Source organism: Euprymna scolopes, chromosome 17 (assembly GCF_053919585.1).
Source record: "Euprymna scolopes isolate OS-2025 chromosome 17, ASM5391958v1, whole genome shotgun sequence".
NCBI lineage: Eukaryota > Metazoa > Mollusca > Cephalopoda > Sepiida > Sepiolidae > Euprymna > Euprymna scolopes.
This window is the reverse complement of record NC_136498.1, coordinates 62169139-62189860: the sequence shown is the minus strand read 5'-3', so window position 1 is coordinate 62189860 and position 20722 is coordinate 62169139. Positions and strand designations below refer to the sequence as shown.

The following is a 20722-nucleotide window of genomic DNA, read 5'->3' as shown; positions in this document are numbered from 1 at the left end:
TGGTGGTGATGGTGAGGTTGTACATCAAAAATTATGTAAATTGCTCAAGTAGTTTTATTTTTAAATCAGAATCTTAGGCCACATAATATCACGACGCCATCCTGAACACAAATCAAATAAAAGTGAGGTTTAGAAAGCCATTTTTAACATGGGGACATTGAAAAAAACTCAAATCCACTTAAAAATTATTATAAAAATAAAACTTGAGCAGATTACGTGATTGTTAATAACAATATTTTTCTTCCCGTCATAGACACGTACATCGTACAGAATATTTTTCATTTTTGTTTTTTTATGTGGTTGTAATTCTAAATAAGTACCATTATTATTATTATTATTATTATTATTATTATTATTATTATTATTATTATTATTATTATTATTTATATATATATATTATAAAATTGGTGTCGCTGTTGAGGCAAAGCTAATAAAAATGATTTGTTCTTCTTGGCCTTTTGGCCAAGATCGAAGTGTAGTATCTGTTCTTTAGACGCTACATTTCAATTTCTTCTCTCTCAGTGGAGGAGAAATCCTTTACGATTTAGAAAATGTTTTGCTCCTTTTCTCCACGTTAAAAACGACCCTGGTGTCTAAATCTGTCCAGTAGGGAGACGTTGTAAATAGGTACTATATTTAAGGTAACAAAGTTTTAATATTACAAAAGTAACTGGGAAAAGTAATTTCTGATTTAATTACACAATGGGCCTGAAAATTCCCTTCTGATTAATTATAAAATGCACTGGAAATGTTGCTTCTGATTGATTATAAGTTGTCCTGAAAAATGTCCCTTCTGATTATGTTTTTTTGTTAACTTGCCTCTGCACAAGGGCAGAGTTGGACATGAGGTCAGTTAAAAATTTGGAGGAGGGGATAAGCTCCCAAAAAGGGTCACTCTGGTCAGTAACAAAAATAAAAATTGTATCAGTAATGAAGGATTTCTCCTCCATTAACCAAGACCAAAAAAGGGGGGGGGTTAAGTCACTGGAATGCTGAGACTGGTACTACACTCAGAAATTCATGTTGAAGGAATGGTTGGCTAATCTCTAACCATGTTAATGTTTGCATGTATTAATTTCGAAAAGCTGCTGAAACAGTTTATGGTTTAAACATTACTTTATTTCAAGTATATTTTAAACAGTGAGATGGGGGATATAAAGTCAGTCCCAGAAATGACTTAAACTGTTTACGATTTAAACATTACTTTATTTCATGTAAATTTTTAACAGTAGTGTAGGGATATGAAATCAGTCCCGGAAATGACTTAAACCGTGTATGCATTAAACATTACTTTATTTAATGTATATTTATAACAGTGGGGTGGGGGATATGAAGTCAGTCGCGGAAAGGGCTGAAACAGTTTACTATTTAGACATTGCATTATTTCATGTATATTTTTAGCAGTGGGTTGGGTATATAAAGTCAGTCCCAGAAATGGCTGAAATAGTTTACAATTTAAACATTACTTTATTTCATGTATATTTTTAATAGTGGGGTGGCGGACATGAAGTCAGTCCCGGGTTGAATGAGATAAGTGCAAATATATACTAGCAGAAAGCGTCGCCCAGTATTGAATGAGATAGGTGGAAAACATATAGTAGCAGAATACCCAGTGTCACCCGGGATCGAATGAGATATGTGAAAGATATAGACTAGCAGAGTATGCGGCGTCACCTGGGATTGGATAAAATAGGTGGAACATATATACTATCAGGATACCTGGAATTGATTGCTGTGTTTGTAATAAAATAATCAGCCCAGGCAATATATCAAAGTTATTATTTAAGTAAGGGGGCGAAATAGTGGGTTAAAGTCATGAAAATTATTGTCGAAATTAGTAACATATCCAAGAAGTATAAAAAATGCTGCAATGTGAGTTACTTGATTGGTGTGTTTGTAATGAAATAATAAGCCCAGACAATATATCAAAGTTATTATATTAGTAGGAGGGGGACATAATGTGTGGTTTTTAATTATAAAAATGATTGTCGAAATTAGTAACAAATCCAAGAATTATGAAAAATTATAAAATGTGAGTTAATTGATGGTTTGTTTGTAATGAAAAAATCAGTCCAGGCAATATATCAAAGCTATTATTTTAGTAAGGTATGTTTAACTTATGAAAAATTATTATCGAAATTAGTAACATATCCAAGAATTATGAAAAATGACGGAATTTGAGTTAATTGATTGGTGTGTTTGAAATGAAATAATAAACCCAGATAATATATCAGAGTTATTATTTTAGTAGTGGGTGGTTAATAATGTGGGTTAGACATATGAAAGGTGATTGTCGAAATTAGTAACATATCCGAGAATTATAAAAATTGATGAAATGTAATAGATAATTGTGTTGTTTTTAAGAAATAATCATCCCAGATAATATATCAAAGTTATTTTTTAGTAAAAGAGGGCGATAAAGATGGTTTAAATAAAAAAAAAACGATTGTCGAAATTAGTAACATATACAATAATTACGAAAATGATGAAATATGAGTTAATTGATTGGTGTGTTTATAATAAAATAATCATACCAGACAATATATCAAAATTATTATTTTAGTAAGAGAGGGCGATAAGGATGGTTTAAATTATGAAAAACTATTGTCGAAATTAGTAACATATCCAAGAATTATGAAAAATGATAATATGTGATTTAATGCATTAGTGTGTTTGCAATGAAATAATCAGCCCAGACAATATATCAAAGCTATTATTTTAGTAAGGGGTGGGCGATGATGTCGGTTAAAATGAGAAAAATGATTGTCGAAATTAGTAACATATCCAAGAATTATGAAAAATGATGAAATATTAGTTAATTGATAGTTGCGTTTTTTTTATGAAATAATCTTCCTAGACAATATATCACATTTTTTATTTTAGTAAGGGTAGAGGCGATAATGTGGGTTAAAATTATGATAAATTATTGTCGAACATAGTAACATATTAAATAACTATGAGAAATGATGAAATGTGAGTTAATTGACCAGTGTGTTTGTAATGAAATAATCAGCCCAGGAAATATATCAAAGTTATTATTTTAGTAAGGGATCAGTACAGTTTTAATATAAGGACTTGAATAATATGATTGTGCATTCATTCATGCTGAACAGAACGCCCACATAATTCCCAGCAACAATATATTATATATGAAAAATGCCGCTGTAGAATTTCCACAGGTCTCGCTAGTTATTATTATTATTATTATTATTATTACTACTACTACTACCATTATTATTATTATTATCAACATTATTATTATTATTATTATTACTACTATTATTATTACTACCATTATTATTATTATTAGTAGTGCTATTATTATTACCATTATTATTACTATTATTATTATTATTACTATTATTATTATTATTATTATTATTATTATTATTATAACTATTACTATTATTATTATCATTATTATTATGTGGTGGGAGAGAATTGAAAAGTGTAAAAGATTGTGTTAGAACCGAGTAGATGTCGTTGAAGGAGCATGTGGTTAGAAGTGTGGAGTGGATGCTTAAGGTTGTGTCCAATGAAGTGGAGGTATGTGAGACCAAGGCTGATTATTTGAAACGTATGGATAGAGAAAGGGCAGAGGAACTGGATAGGAAGAAAATGCATGGAAGGTTCTTCCAAGATATAGCAGAAGTGCCTGATGAAAGATCATGGCAATGGCTTAGAGCTGGGTGTCTGGCTAAGAGTACTGGCGCTTTTTTTTTTTAATTACATTTTCACCCCAAACAAGGCACATTGCCACTTTGGTGTAGGGGGCTACTATCAGAGGCAGCAAATGCTGGGGCACTATGTTGGGATTTGGGCAGCAAGATGTCGGTTTATGTTACACTTGAACTTCTGCATATCAGTACAGTTAGGGAAGCAGGGACCTGGAATGGAATTCCAGAATCTAGCGGTTCTTGGGAAGAAACTACTGGAGTAGAAAGATATTTTACATCTAGGGATCTCTACTGTGTGGGGGTGTGATTTAGCTGCCTGTCGGGTTTGTCTACATCGTGGGGGCACAAGTGTCTGCAGTTCGTCAGAGCATTCACAATTAAAATACATGTAGAACAAGCAGAGGGATGCAACGTTTCGTAGATGGGACAAAGGCTGAAGCTTAGATGCCAGTTAAGGGCCTATCAGATTGGTGACTCTCTTTTGAACCTTATCTAGGAGCGAGAGACTAGCAGAAAATGCACCAGCCCAAATATGACAACAATACTCCATACATGGGCGAATAGTGGCCTTATAGAGGTACAGGATACTTTCAGGTGTCAGTAGTTTTCTAGCACAGTTGCCCTGGCAATGTTTTCAATATAATTGTTCCAACTCATGTTTCCTGTGAACGTTAGGTCAAGCAGTTTCAAAGATGTACTCTCAGACAGGGAGTCACTGGCCATTGCTATTTGTGGCAGAGAAGGTTTCTTGTAATTATTGAAGGAAACCACTTTAGTCTTGGCAGAGTTAGGGCCCCTGTACTACCAGTCAGAAACAGCAGCCAGGAACTGTCAATCCAGTACCCTCAGCCCATCAGAAGAAGATCACGCCAATCTAATTGCACAGGCATGTGTGGTACTCAAGCACTTCCAAGTGCCCAGTTTTGAGGGGTGGGATGTGTCGGGAGTGGGGGAACAGCATTCATTGCCCTAGACAAGAAACAAGATCTACCACTAAGTGTTTTGTCGATTCACTTGTGATAGTGTCTCTGCGCCTTACTAATAGGCAAAGAAGGAGTATGGAAGCCGGCGATAGACAGAGCTTATCTACTCCTTAAGCAATTTAAGTTTGCAGACCGGTAATTTGTTTTGTGTTGGTGCTGCACAAGAGCAGGCATTAGGAACACGATTGTTCAAAAAAGTGGTTCTAGGAGAGGAAGTTGTGGTAAGACCTCAAAGTCAATTGCGCACCTTGCAGCAGGGTGTAGTGGACTGGCCCAGAGAGACTACCGCAAAAGACACGATCGCACGGGACTCCGGATATATTGGGAGGTGTGTAAGAGGGTTGGGGTGAAGTGTGCTGGAAAATGGTTTGAGGAGGTGCCTGATGAAGTGAGAACAAGTGAGGATGGCAAGGTAGAGGTATGGTGGGACAAAAGTGTCAAAACGACCAAGCAATTGGAACATAATCGTTAGGATTTGGTCGTCATTGAGAAGGTCTACAAAAAACTGGCAGATTGTAGACTTCTCAGTACCCTGGAACAGGAATGTGAGAGAGAAGCAGAATGAGAAGTGGAGCAATTATGCTCCATTGGCCTTGGATATAAGGCATATACACAGAGTTAAAACATAAATAATCCTGGTCGTAGTTGGTACACTAGGAGTAGTATCAAGTTGTCTGGAAGGACAATTGAAAAAACTACAAATCCCCAATGTTTTAGGCGGCCTTCAAACCTCTGCTATTGTAGGTACCACGAACATCCTTAGGAAAACCCTTAATCTTTGAAGCTCCTGGTTTGAAGCCAGGATTAAGGGAAATCCTCTGGAAATTAATCCCATCCCTTTCCAGAGAGATGTTCATAAAAGAAATCAGAATTATTATTATTAATAGTAGTAGTATTGCTATTATTATTATTATTATTATTATTATTATTATTATTATTATTATTATTATTATCATTACTATTATTATTACTATTATTATCATTATTATTATTACTATTACTATAATTATTATTACTAGTGTTATTATAACTATTATTATTATTATTACTATTATTATTACTATGGCAATTATTATTACTATGACTATTATTATTATTATTATTATTATTATTATTACTATTATTAGTAGTAGTATTACTACTATTACTATTATTATTATCATTATTACCGGCTCACATGGAGCTTTCACACAAGTCAGCAAACGATCTGATTGGAGACCTGTGATGTTCTCTGGAAGCTGAGTGACAACAAGTCTCCCCAGACGTTCAGCTCTCTCCTCCTCCTTCGATAGCATTTACAAATAAATTTGCATCATCGCAACAGCCTCTTACCATTGATTTCTCGCTGGCAGTGGCCATTGGTTTTTACTGGAATTTGAGTGGCACCAAGCCTCCCCAAGATCCCAGTTCTCTTCGCAGTTGTCCAGCGAAGGTCTGGCAGTGCTCCCTCCTTGGTCTTTCCATCCTCCTTGACCCTTCTCGGCTCTTTGGTATCCCTTTTTTGGGGGGAACGGTGGTGAAACAATGGAGAGATGCATGATGGGCGGGTGGGGGTAGAACATGTAGATCTGCAGCTTCGGTGTACTTCATTCCCTGTAACGCTGCTTCATTATATTGTCTTGTGTTATTCTCCGCATTCAAGGGGTTTACTTAATATTTCAGCCGTTTTCATTATCGTTAGGCGTTGTATTTTTGCAGCTATTCCTCTGATTCCAATTTCCTTCATTCTTGTTTCCAGGTTTTTCGGGATTGTTCCTAGTGCTCCTACTATTATCGGTACTATTTTGATTTTCTTCATCATGCAAATCCCTTTTAACTCTCTGGCTAGTTCTGTGTATTTGCTTTGTTTGTCCTTTCCTTTCATGCTCACCCTGTAGTCAGCTGGGACAGCAAAGTCTACGATTTGACAGGATTTCTCTTTCTTGTTAATTATTACATCTGGTCTTCTTGCTTGGATGGGTTTGTCCGTCTGTATGTCCATGTCACATAGGATTTTGTGGTTCTTGTTTTCGAGTGCTGTTGCAGGTTTATACTTGTACCATTTGTCTGTACCCTCAAAATGCAGCTGTTTGCACAATTCCCAGTGCACCGCACTCTCCACTTTGTCATGCCTGTTTTTGTATTCCTTTTGGGCCAGTTTGCTGCATTCACTTACCCTATGGTTTATCGTTTCGTCTCCTTGTCCACAGATTCTGCGTTTGTTGTTTTCTTGTGTTTTATCGATCCTTGTTTTGATATGGTTGGTTCTTATCGAGTTATCTTGTGCTACAGTTATTAGGGATTCAGTTTCTCAGTTTATATGTCATTTTCGCATCCATGTCCTGGTGTTTTCGTTATTCTCATCTTTTGCCATCTTATGAATCTTCCCTGGAGTTGTTTCTCTTCCCATTTCTCTTTTCTCATTTTGTCATTTGTCTCTCTGTTTTCTGTTTTGTTGGTTTTCTCCGTATCTCTCGCTTTCAGTATTTTGCATTATGTATTTTTCTAGTTTTTTGTGTCTTTCACACAGTCTTCTATACAGATCAGTCCTCTCCCGCCGTCTTTCCTTTTCACGTAGAGTCTGTCAAAATCGTCCTTTGGCTGTAGTGCATTATGCATGGTCATGAGTTTCCTGGTTTTCTGATCGAGCTGTCTCAGTTCTTCTTTCGTACATCCTATAAACGGTCCAGAGTATCTCACTAGTGACACTGCCCATATAATTATACCTTTTATTAGGTTTCTGCTATATAAATTAGTTTCCAAGAGTTTTCTTGTTCTCCTGAGGTATTCCTTTCCAATTTTCTATTTCATTTCTGTTGTTTTGATGGTGTCCGCTTCCAGAATTCCCAAGTATTTATAGTCGTCTTGTTCCCCGAGTGCCCTTATTACTGTTTGGTTGGGTAGTTCCATGCCTTCTGTCGTTTCTAATTTTCCCTTTTTTATAACTAGTAGTGCGCACTTTTCCATTCCAAATTCCATTTGGATATCTTGGCTGAAGATCCTGGTAGTGTTAACTAGTGCCTCTAGCTCCTTTTCGGTCCTTGCAAAAAGTTTCAGATCGTCCATGTACATGAGGTGGTTCATTTTTTCCTCTGTATTGGGGAACTTGTATCTGGCTTGGCATTTTCTCTACTACTATTCAAGGGTATCATGGTTATTATTATTATTATTATTATTATTATTATTATTACTATTATTATTATTAATATTATTACTATTATTAATATTATTATTAATATTATTACTATTACTATTATTATTATTACGATTATTATTTTTATTATTATTATTACTATTATTATTACTATTATTATTTTTTTATTATTATTATTATTACTATTATTATTACTATTACTATTATTATTTTTATTATTATTACTATTATTATTACTATTACTATTATTATTTTTATTATTATTTTTATTATTACTATTACTATTATTATTATTATTATTATTATTACTACTATTACTATTACTATTTTTATTATTATTATTATTACTAATATTATTTTATTATTATTATTATTACTATTATTATTGCTATTATTACTGTTATTATTATTACTAGTACTATTATTATAATTATTACTATTACTATTATTATTACTATTATTACTATTACTATTATTTTTGCTATTATTATTATTATTACTATTATTATTATTGCTATTATTATTATTATAATTATTACTATTATTATTATTATAATTATTACTATTATTATTATTAGAATTATTACTATTATTATTATTACTATTATTGTTACATGATAAGGGCTGTCCCCTTTTCATGTAAGTATAAAAATAGACAGATTTAGTTAAAATGAAAATGAAATAGAATAGACGAAATTCGAAGCTCGTAATTTAGGTTTAGAAATAGATTACGAGAGAGAATTAGCAAATGGAATGTAAAAAACAAACCATTGTTTAGCTTAGAGATAAAATAGTTTGAAGAAAAGAATGTGCATTGTCAATTCTGTTATGAAAATTCAATTGAAGAATGCAACTATAAGATAATTTAATAAACATGTTTTTAACATATTGGAAATATAGGTTACGGGGAATATAGGTTAAAATTCTTTTTGTAAACAAAGGAAAAAGTTTTGGACACGCATTTCCAGAACATGTGAAAGAAGACACATGTTTTAACATGTGTATTACGTCATGGAAAATGGGAAGTTCTCGATATAGTTAGAAACTTTAGAAAAACTGAGGGAGAGTCTGAGGGAGAGTCAGAGGGAGTCTGTGGACGACAGACGATAGTCTGGAGTTGGGAGTCGAACGTCTAGAAGCGAGACGGTCACCTTTGAAACATAGAATGTGAAACTTTGAATTCCTGAAAGCAAAGCCACCGGCCGGTCCATGGAAATAAACCCATCATGTGTTTTTATAAACGTCGTCTTTGTGTTGTAATTCTACCAAAAAGGTAAAGTGGAAATTGTCATTATATGTCTTCTATTACTAGTATGATTATTACTATTATTATTTTTATTAATATTACTATTACTATTACTACTATCATTATTACTAGCATTATTATTATTACTATTATTACTGTTATTATTACTATTATTATTACTATTATTATTTTTACTATTATTATTATTATTTTATTATTATTATTATTATTATTATTATTATTATTATTATTATTATTATTACTTTTATTATTTTATTACTACCTCCGTAGAGTGTTGAAAATCAAGTGGCAAGACAAGATACCAGGTACAGAGGTCCAACATGTTACAGCAGTTCCAGGTTCGTTAGGCAGGTCATATATGCCACATGCCTCATTCAAGGCTTCCAAAACAGCTCATTTACGGTGAACTGTCCAAAAGAAGAAAAGAAGAAAAAAAAACGCAGGAGAACTGCGGAAACGGTTTAGGGAAGGTCTCCCGCAAACATTTCGATTTGTATTCTCACTCAAGGGACAAACTAAATCAAGACAGATATTCCTGGCGTGCCACAACTCACAAAGGGACTATAATTGCTGAATTCGAAGAACACGTGACATTAGAAAAGACAGAGTAGTCAACACCTCTGATACAGAATTATCCCAAATGTGCGAGAAATACTTCAGAGCTCGAATCGTTCGAACAAGCCCTCTTCGAACCCACAGAACAATTGTATGATCACGGTCATCTTTGCTAGCGATGGGCGACCATCATTACTATTATTATTATTATTATTACTATTATTATTATTATTATTATTATTATTATTATTATTATTAGTAGTAGTAGTAGTAGTAGTAGTAGTAGTAGATAGAGGAGCATTAGTAATAGTAGTTGTTATTATGCTTAGTATTCTCATTGTTAAATTAAAAAGAAAGTTTTTGTTTCACTATTGGATCAAGTGCCACTCGAGGATAAGAGATAATAAGACAGGACTGGTTGTCAGCTGAAAGATGAAGAACATTATGGAAGTACTAACATTGGTCAATGGTATGAAGTGCGTTTTATTATTTAGAGGGCATGTTCATGACAAGAATTGTTGACTTGAGGAAGGGAGAGTTGAATGCAAATAAAAATATCGGTTTTCAATCTTCAATCAATTGTAAATAAAATTGTGGGTGCCTAAATTACTTCCCTCAAAAAACGCCCACGTGTCTGTACGTCTCATCGAGGTTAGTTGCTGAATAATCTTCTTCTCTCTTATATAAATCTCACCTGTCTGTTTAAATTTATGTATGTATGTATGTATGTATGTATGCCTTAAACGACAGAGGCGACGGATTTTCACGAGATCGGTATCGTTTTGACGCTCGACCCTTCGAACGACAAATATCGAAAAATTGGCTAATTTCTTCACCCTCAACTGGGCACTTTCTACAAGAAGGGGCCGCTTTTTTCGCCAATATTTTCGAAAGCCATCCCCATTTTTTTCGATTGACTAGCCTTAATTTAAACCTTCGCTACTTCCGGTTTGACGATGGACGTAACGGCAAAGACGTCACTTTTTTTTCACGTTATGTTTCTCCTTTGCGGTACAGCTTCGAGCCTGCCTGCCTACTACCATTTTGTTTTTGGCTCAACACACACATCCAAACACCCGGGAAACACCGGGCACCCAGGCTAGTATAATATCATTGCATGGCGCAGTTGATTTTAGTTCCAACGTTCACACGAACTAATGCAAACTCTTGCTATTCCTATGCAACACGCGATATTGGGTTGCATAAAAGCAAGTTATTTGCAAAACCGGAGAGTTCGTTTTAAGGAGGGCGAACTGTGCACATGTGCTATGATGAGGCCTTACGTATTATTTGAGAACCTCACGAAACGGATTGAGACTTGTTGAATGAATGGACGGAGTTTGAATATTTGTGGGGACAGTTCATAACAGGATTCTGTTACCATTAAGATCAGCGGGGAAACAGCCTCATGGTAACGTGTTTATTAGTTAGAACGGATTGTAAATTCATATGAACGATTGTAAGGATGACATTTGGTAGTGGGGAGGGGTCACTTTCTACATGATAACACTTGTAAAATTATCAACATCCTTATTGCTAGCGATGGGAATGTGGAAAAGGAGTTCAAGAAGCTAAATTAGCCAGACTGAGACAAGAAAGTTGCAGTTAATGCTATTTGGAATCTGACTTTTGGATCAATCAGTAAGAAGCTTACGATATTTAATAGAAATTAGACTCTTCAAAAATGTGAATTGCACTCGATAGAACAGCTAACATTCTACAAAAACACAACATAAATGACAATTATTTGAGTTAATCGAGGCTAAGAATCAGTACATAAAAGATACTGCTAAGTCTGCTGCAAAGAACGTAAGCCCCCTTCTCACTTCTCACAAATCAACTAGTATAATATATTTTTTATAAAACCACGATTCGCCTAAGCTGGTGCACCAACTTTTTACACTTGGACAGATTGTAAAAAAAAAACAAAGAAAAGAAAGCAATTCTAATCTAATATGTCCACATTGTCTACCAAGCTCCGGGTTCTTTCATATTGCTATAGTCTTGCATCCTTGTGCTTGGAACGTGCTTCCTCCTGGAAATGTACTCCAAATTAAGGTATTGAACTTGTACTCCTTCCTTCAGCATAAATACTCCCGATCCACCCAAACGATTAGTTAAATCCCATGTAGAGATTCCTAGAAGTCCAAGTACTGAGAAATATTATGAAAAATGTGACATCGTTTGAATATGAGTGGATTTTGCTCCTTCCCAATTTGAAACATTCAGGCGGTGACATGCAGGTCTGGTGATCCCTTAGTGATTCCTGTGGACGACATTTTGATTGTATACTCCAAAGACTCAAATATAAGTCCTAGTACTGAGAAATATTATGAAAAGAGGGATATCATTTGAATATAAGTGGATTCCGCTCCTCTCCACTTTAACACACTCGGACAGTGACATTCAGGTCTGGTGATCCCCTGGTGATGCCTGGAGACAACTTTTTGATTGTATTCATCAAAGAATCAAGTATAAATCCTAGTACTTAGAAGTATTATTAAAGACTCAAATATAAGGGTCCTGGGTATGACCTTAGACTATATCCGATAGTGAGGCCCCAGCTTGCGCGCTTTGGGGAGTGTGGAGCCACCCCTTAATTGCCACTGCTTCTAGGTACACTCTGACCCGGAGTGGTAGTACCTGTTACTATGGGTTAAATAGAAACTGACTTGAAAAAAAAAAATATATATATATTCTATTAAAAACTTTTTCTTCGGAATCACTGGATTCGGCATTAAATAACCTAAAAAGGGTTGATATGCCGTAAAACAAAACCAACCAACCAACAATCAAATATAAGTCTTAGTACTTAGAAGTATTACTAAAAAGAAGGATTGTTGGAATATTAATGAATGCCTCTACCCTAAAATTTTGCACACGCAGGCAGGTCTGTATATAGCCACCCAATTGGAATGTTGAGAGATACCACTCTGTCATCTTCTCTCCCTGTGCACCAATGCAGCCAGATCTTCATTTCAGATAGAAATCCACTTCACCACTGACACCTCTGTTAAAGGTTTTAATTCTTTCATGAAGTTGTGTACATATTTTTAGATAAATTACTTATTGGAAAAGGAAAAATATTTTCGAACGATACTACTTAAACAAAAACAAAAAAAAAAAAAAAGAAAATCTTCCGGCAATTTTGCTCGAGTGGAACGTAATCAAATCTTTCATCAAGTGTTTTTATTTTCTGACATCTTTCAATGGTGACTGATCCGTTTCCCCGCTTTGTTGGCCGCGCCGTTTGAAACAGTTGCGGAAAAGTTGGCGCTTGTGTCAGCAGTAGCAACATAATGAAGAGCAACTTGCTGAATCTGTCAAACACGGTTGATTAGGTCGCTTGTAGATGACTGCTGGCCAAGCTGAAAACGGGGCGGGCTAATATGAAATTGGTTACAAGCCAGAACATCCACTAACACCTACATTCGCTTTTACCATAATCTCACAACTGTCGGTCAGCTGAATGTATATATATATATATATATATATATATATATATATATATATATATATATATATAACTACTTCATTTACTCACATTATAAATTTATGCATTTAAGTATTTATTTCAAAAGTGCTCAATACGTAGGCAAAGCTAGTTAGTAATTTATAAAATATATATGGCGATTAAGCTACACTGAATATTCCGCGTTTCATCCATTCTAGGATTATTCAGGCTTATGCGCGAATTTTGTGGTTGTCTGTCGTTTTTATATACGCACCTTCTCCTGAGATTTTAGTTAGCCAATCAGCTTTCTTGTATCCACCGCGCCCTTCCAATGGACATGCACTTATAAAACAAAGGCTTATTTGACCTCTAGTTGACCTGATTCTTTGTGTGTGTATGATAGTTTTTGTATATGCATGTTTATTTATTTTATTTATTTATTTGTTTATTTTCTATTGTTTTTGTTAGTTTTAAAGTTATTTTGTATCGCTATCCTAGAGTAAATTTTACCCTATGAACACAGTTGTTCGCTATTTCTCTCCGACAGTCTAATAGATGCTGGGGTTTTTTAAAGTACAGGATAACAAATTTTTCATGAAGGCATAATCTACATGGGTCGTCTAGGTCTTTAGAGGTGTTTGCTTGTCTTACTATTTTCCATTCGACTACTGGCGAACAGCCACTTTTCTTGAGTTCCCAGTATTTATTTGCTAGTGTTGTTTTCATACGGGTTTTTTATTGTTGATTGTACTTTTGTGGTCATAATATCGAGTTTTGAAATCTAAGGAAGTCATACCTACGTAATATTTCTTGTTATTCGGGTTTTCTTTCGTAAATATTGTGGTCTGGTAAACTACGCTTTTGGTTAGACATTTATTTTGAAGTGGGCAAAGTGTGCGGTGTCTACAGTTGCATTTATCTTGTTCGTTATTAGTATTTTTATTTTTATTTCTAGTATGGTTGTTGTTGTCCAGAGTTGGTTTATTATTATTATTATTATTATTATTATTATTATTATTATTATTATTATTTCTGCTAGTTATATATGTGTCTTTTGTGTTAGTTTTATTTTTGTCATGGTGTCTACTTTTTATTGTTTATTTTGTTGTTGTTTACATTGTTTTATTTAATATTTTGTTATTATGTGCTTTAATTATCATCTCTAAATTTTCGCAGCAGCTGTAGAATAACTTTAGGGTATTTTTATTGAAAATTTTGTGTAAGGGGTTGGTTGTGGGAAAGTGCTTTTCGATAAGATCTAGCAATTTCTTTCCAAGTTTTGTTTTTAACATTTGATTGTATGGGGCCGGATACCAGATTATATTTCTTTTTCTTCTATTCTTAATTCTATTATAGTTATTGGTGCTTTGTTGCTTATATTTGATATCAATATTTTTGTATCCACTATTTTTTAGGGCTGTTTCATAGATATTGGTTGACCTGTTAAGTGCATTTTCATCGCTTGAGTTATTGCTGAGTCTACTTACGATCGAGTTAGGAATCTGTTTTATAATTGATGGCGGGTGATTGGACTTAGGGTTTACGTATATTGGAGTAGCGTTATCTTTTAAGTAGAGTTCATATGTGATTTTTTTCTAAATTTAACGTGACGTCCAGGAAGTTTGTTATTTTTATGTTAGCTAATACGTCTACTTGTAGGCCTAATTTTTTCATTTCCTTATGTATGATTTTCTTAAAGTTATCTCCCTTGACTTTGTTGGAGTCTTTTATTATAGCTAATCCGTCATCTCTATATAGGCCGATATTAGTAGTATCAAATATGCTTGTGAGGGTATATAGAATGAATAATCCCACAAGATCTGATGCCTCTGCAGAGTCCCTGGCACCCATCGCCAAATCAAACGAATTTGTCATTTTAGTTTTTATCTATTGGTTATTGTTATTTATTAGATCTGATTTTCTACATTTTTTAATGATATTGATTTTTTCCGAGGATATATCAGTGTATGCCTCGGCAAATTCTAGGGCAATGTTAAAAAGTTCTTCGGATATAGAGGGATAGAAGTCTATGATGTCGAACTGTATAAACGTACATTTACTTTTGTTTTCTATATTTTTGAACCAGGTGATTGCTTCGGCAGTATTTGCCCACTGGTTTAATTCTAGGTCTTGTTTGATTTGGTTGTTTACTCTAGAAAGTATAGCTTTGCTAATTCTACCTATTTCTGGTTTAGTTGAGTTTATCAAGCGGGTGCTGGGATTATTATTGAAGTCCCATTTGTGGTCTTTGAGTAGAATGTATGCCTCTCTAGGTTTCAATTTGCCAACTTTATCGGTAATTTGTAATTTATCAGTAATTTGTTTACTTTCAGTATTTATTAAATCTATGTAGTCGCATTCGTTTGTATCTAGTTTTTGTAGTTTTTTGTAATGTTTTCTGTGATTAGTTTGTTATATTCTTGCTTATCTATTTTATAAAAGTTTCTGGTTTTATCTGCTTTTACAAAGATTTTATTAGAGCTGTTTATATTTCTAATGATTTAATGTAGTTTTCGTTGGAAATTGTTAGGTTGATTGTGGAATTCTAAGTATTTGATAACGTTTAAAAGGTCATTTTCAAAGTTTATCAAAAGGTCTACTGCTTTCGCATTTTTTAGAGTTTTAAAACCATAGGATTCTTTTTTGTTTACGTTTTCATTTTAAAGGAAGAACTTTGCTCTTCATCGCATTCGGTGTATTAGTTCATCTATTTTTTTGAATTAATTTAATAACATCGCTTGTCTTGGCCTTTTGGTCAAGATCAAAGTGTAGTATATGTTCCGACAGATGATGCACTTAAGATAATTTGTACCAGTCAATGGAGGGGAAACCCTCTATACTGGGACAATTATTATTTTTGGTAACCAGAGTGCCCCCCTTTTTGCCTACTTTTAGGGGAGCTGGTTTTTACCTCACATTAAAAACGGCCTTGTGCCTAATTTGCTCAGTGGGGGAGCAAATAAATACCATCTGTTCCGAAAGATACTGCAAGCTATGACTAGCTATGACTAGCTATGACTAGCAAAGACCAGATGTGGGGGCAACCCCACATGCCTGACCATTAACCAGCTCCCATTTCCCACCTCTCGGGAGCTGGTCCCCTTTTTCCCTTCCCCCTCCCTTCACTCCTCTCATTAAAAATTGGCCTTGTGCCTAATTTGTTCGGTGGGGGAGCAAATAAATACCATCTGTTCCGGCAGATGCTGCACTTAAGATGGTTTGTACCAGTCAATGGAGGGGAAACCCTCTATACTGGGACAATTATTATTTTTGGTAACCAGAGTGCCCCCTTTTTGCCTACTTTTAGGGGAGCTGGTTTTTACCTCACATTAAAAACGGCCTTGTGCCTAATTTGCTCAGTGGGGGAGCAAATAAATACCATCTGTTCCGGCAGATGCTGCAAGCTATGAATAGCTATAACTAGCTATGACTAGCAAAGACCAGATGTGGGGGCAACCCCACATGCCTGACCATTAACCAGCTCCCATTTCCCACCTCTCGGGAGCTGGTCCCCTTTTTCCCTTCCCCCTCCCTTCACTCCCTACATTAAAAATCGGCCTTGTGCCTAATTTGCTCGGTGGGGGAGCAAATAAATACCATCTGTTCCGGCAGATACTGCAAGTTATGACTAGCTATGACTAGCTATGACTAGCAAAGACCAGATGTGGGGTCAACCCCACATGCCTGACCTTTAACCAGCTCCCATTTCCCACCTCTCGGGAGCTGGTCCCCCTTTCCCTTCCCCCTCCCTTCACTCCTCACATTAAAAATCGGCCTTGTGCCTAATTTGCTCGGTGGGGGAGCAAATAAATACCATCTGTTCCGGCAGATACTGCAAGCAAAGACCATATGTGGGGGCAACCCCACGTATAAGACCTTGGTCAATGTAGGGGTAACCCTTCATACCAATTGTCACTATCCAGCTCCCCTACTCCCCGGGGAGTTGGTCCCCATTTCCTCTTCACTCCTCACATTAAAAATCGGCCTTGTGCCTAATTTTCTCGGTGGGGGAGCAAATAAATACCATCTCTTCCGGCAGATACTGCAAGCAAAGACCATATGTGGGGGCAACTCCACATATAAGACCTTGGTCAATGTAGGGGCAACCCTTTATACCAATTGTCACTATCCAGCTCCCCTACTCCCCGGGGAGTTGGTCCCCATTTCCCCTTACTCCTCACTTTAAAAATCAGCCTTGTGCCTAATTTGCTCGGTGGGGGACCAAATAAATACCATCTGTTCCGGCAGATACTGCAAGCAAAGACCAGATGTGGGGGCAACCCCACATACCTGACCTTTAACCAGCTCCCATTTCCCACCTCTCGGGAGCTGGTCCCCTTTTTCCTTTTCCCCTCCCTTCATTCCTCACATTATAAATTGGCCTTGTGCCTAATTTGCTCGGTGGGGGAGCAAATAAATACCATCTGTTCCGGCAGATACTGCAAGCAAAGACCATATGTGGAGGAAACCCACCATATAAGACCTTGGTCAATGTAGGGGTAACCTTTCATACCAATTGTCACTATCCACCTCCCCTACTCCCCGGGGAGCTGGTCCCCATTTCCCCTTCACTCCTCACTTTAAAAATCGGCCTTGTGCCTAATTTGCTCAGTGGGGGAGCAAATAAATACCTCAAAATGTAGTATCTGTTCTGGCAGATACGGCAAGCAAAGACCACATGTGGGGGCAACCCTACATATAAGACCTTGGTCAATGTAGGGGCAACCTTTCATGCCAGTTGTCACTATCCAGCTCCCATTTCCCACCCATCAGGAGCTGGTCTCCTTTCCCTCCTCCCCCTTCTCTCCACATTAAATACGGCCTTGTGCCTAATTTGCTCAGTGGGAAAGCAAATAAATAACCACTATCCTAGGCCACATAGCTAAGATCATAGTGTAGTATCTATTCTTAATAGATGCTGTACTTACGTTTGTAACTTTTCCTTGGCCACATGGCTAAGATCAACGTGTAGTATCTGTTCTTAACAGATGCTCCACTTATATTTGTAACTTTTCCTAGGCAATGGAAGGGGAAACCCTTCCATACTAAGGCATTTTTAGTTGACTGCAAGTCACTCCATCGGTCAATCTGTAACATATTTACATTTTATTTTTTTTGTTTTAAGCAAGAGGTATGGAGTAACATTTTTGTCCCCCGATTTATCAGAGAGGGACCAAAGTTTCCAATAGATCCGTCTGTCCGTTAGTCCGGATGATTGACGGATAACTGTCGATTAGTTTTTCCTGAAATTTTGTCACAAATTATATTTTAATATATAAATGTGCATAGTAAAAATTTTTTTTTTTTTTTTTGGAAAATCCTGTTTTGCCTGCATGGGCTCAAGAGGGGTCAAAAATGACACTTTTGTCCCGTAACATTTGATCCATCCATTAGATTTTTCTGAAACTTGTCCAAAATGTGGAGGACATTGTTCTTAATATAAATTCAGTATGGGCGACGCTGGCAAATGTCTGGTTTGCATCCCCTGGGGATTTTTTGTGCTGGAAACGCCCTTTCTTCTGGCGCGTTTCTCATCTTTCTCAACAAAAACTTGATATGTCTATATAGAGGTGGCCCATGTTGCTGAATGTAAATATGCATGTGTTAAGGTGTGAAACTTCACTGTTTGTCCATTGTCACTGGTATTTGGCATTCAAAGTGGATCATAAGGGGTCAAAAATGTACCAAAATTGCAAAAAATGACACTTTTTGCCCCATAAAGTTTTACTTATCCATTAGATTTTTCTGAAACTTGTCCAAAATGTGGAGGCTATTGCTCTTAATATAAATTCAGTATGGATGACCCTGGTAATATTTTGGTTAGCATCCCCCGGGTATTTTTAGTGCTAGAAAGCACACCAATTTTTAAAACTATATTTCATACAAAGGGGAACCATGCATGCGCGGCTCATTTTTTAAGCAAGAAGCATGGAGTAACATTTTGGTCCCCCGATTTATCGAGAGGGACCTATGTTTTTGGTGGGTTTGTCTGTTTGTTTGTTTGGATGATTGACGGATAACCGTCCATTAATTTTTCCTGAAATTTTGCCACAAATTATATTTCAATATATAGATGTGCATAGTAAAAAATATTTTTTGTGCGAAAATTCCCATTTCACCTACAGGGGCTCAAAAGAGGTCAAAAATGCCTCAAAATGGCCAAAAATGACACTTTTTGTATCGTGACATTTGATCCATCCATTAGATTTTTCTGGTATTCAGAATTCCAAGTGGCTCATAAGAGGTCAAAAATTTACCAAAATTGAAAAAAGTGACACTTTTTTACCCATAAATTTTGATCTGTTCATTAAATTTTTCTGAAACTTGTCCAAAATGCACAGGGCATTTTACTTAATATAAATTCAGTCTGGGTGACCATAGTAAAATTCTGCTTTGCGTCCCCTGGGGACTTTTAGCACTAAAGAATGCCCTTTTTTCATATTTCTCAATAAAAACTTGATATCTATATCTATATAGTGCTCTCCCATGGTGCTGAATTCAAACATACATGTGTTACGGTGTAAAACTACATAGTTTGTCACTGGTATTCAGCATTCCAAGGGGCTCATAAGGGGTCAAAAATGTACCAAAATTTCAAATAATGACACTTTTTGCCCCATAAATTTTAACCTAACCATTAGACTTTTCTGAAACTTGTCCAAAATGTAACTTTTTCTTGGCAACATGGCTAAGATCAAAGTGTAGTATCTTTTCTTAACCAATGTTGCACTTGTTAGTAACTAATAAGTAAATGTGGAATGGGCCGACCGACGGAAAATAGTTTTTTTTTTAAATGCATACCACAGAATAGTTTTTTTAGTCGTGTGCAAGCAACTCTATAAGTCACTCAGTCGGTCGGTCGGTCGGTCGGTCGGTCGGTCGGTCCGTAACACATGTACTTTTTATTTCTTTTTATGTTTATTATACCACTATTTATTGGTTTTCGGGGTTCCTGAATACGAAAATAACGTTTCAAATTCCCTAAATCAAATAATTTTTGTGATATAAAAAGGGGGATCACTTTTCTGTATTAATTTAATGTAAAATGAACACCCACTTTACAACCAGTCAGTCTCAAAGCCATTCAAGTCATTCTCCAGACCATTCAAGTTGTTTTTGAAGGATTCCAGTTATTTTTTAAGCATTCAAGTCATTCTTAAGGTTATTCAATTCATCCTTAAGTTCATTAAAGTCATTCTAAGTCATTTACATTTTATTTATTTAAGTCATTTCAACCCATTTTTGGGTCATTTTAGTTTATCTTTAAGAATTTCATGTCAATCCTACATTCACGCATTCATTCATTATACGAGAGCATGCGACTAATGGCTATCGGCCTTGTTCATTGAAAATTATGTGTAGATCATTGTAATAATGTTTTTAAATCATTGAAGTATGAACTACGAAAACGTTCTTTTACTTGAGTATATTCTAAATATCTTATATTTTAAATACTTTCTGAAGAGGACGCTTCACAGAACGTCTGAAACGCGTTAAAAACGATTTCAATGATTTAAAAACATTATTACAATGATCTACACATAATTTTCAATGGAAAACCAAAACACGGAATAATAAAATAATGTTGAAAAATACACATTGTTTGTGACCTCCGCCCTTGTGTCTGTGTGTACAACTACCGATCACCAAAGA

The 20722-nt window shown here is 35.5% G+C and overlaps 2 pseudogenes; both read left to right on the top strand.

Moving 5' to 3' along the window:
- The first annotated feature begins 442 nt into the window (after positions 1-442).
- On the top strand, positions 443-567 carry LOC145297219 (U2 spliceosomal RNA; annotated as a pseudogene).
- A 17437-nt stretch (positions 568-18004) lies between these two features.
- LOC145297208 (U2 spliceosomal RNA) lies at positions 18005-18169 on the top strand (annotated as a pseudogene).
- The last annotated feature ends 2553 nt before the right edge of the window (positions 18170-20722 follow it).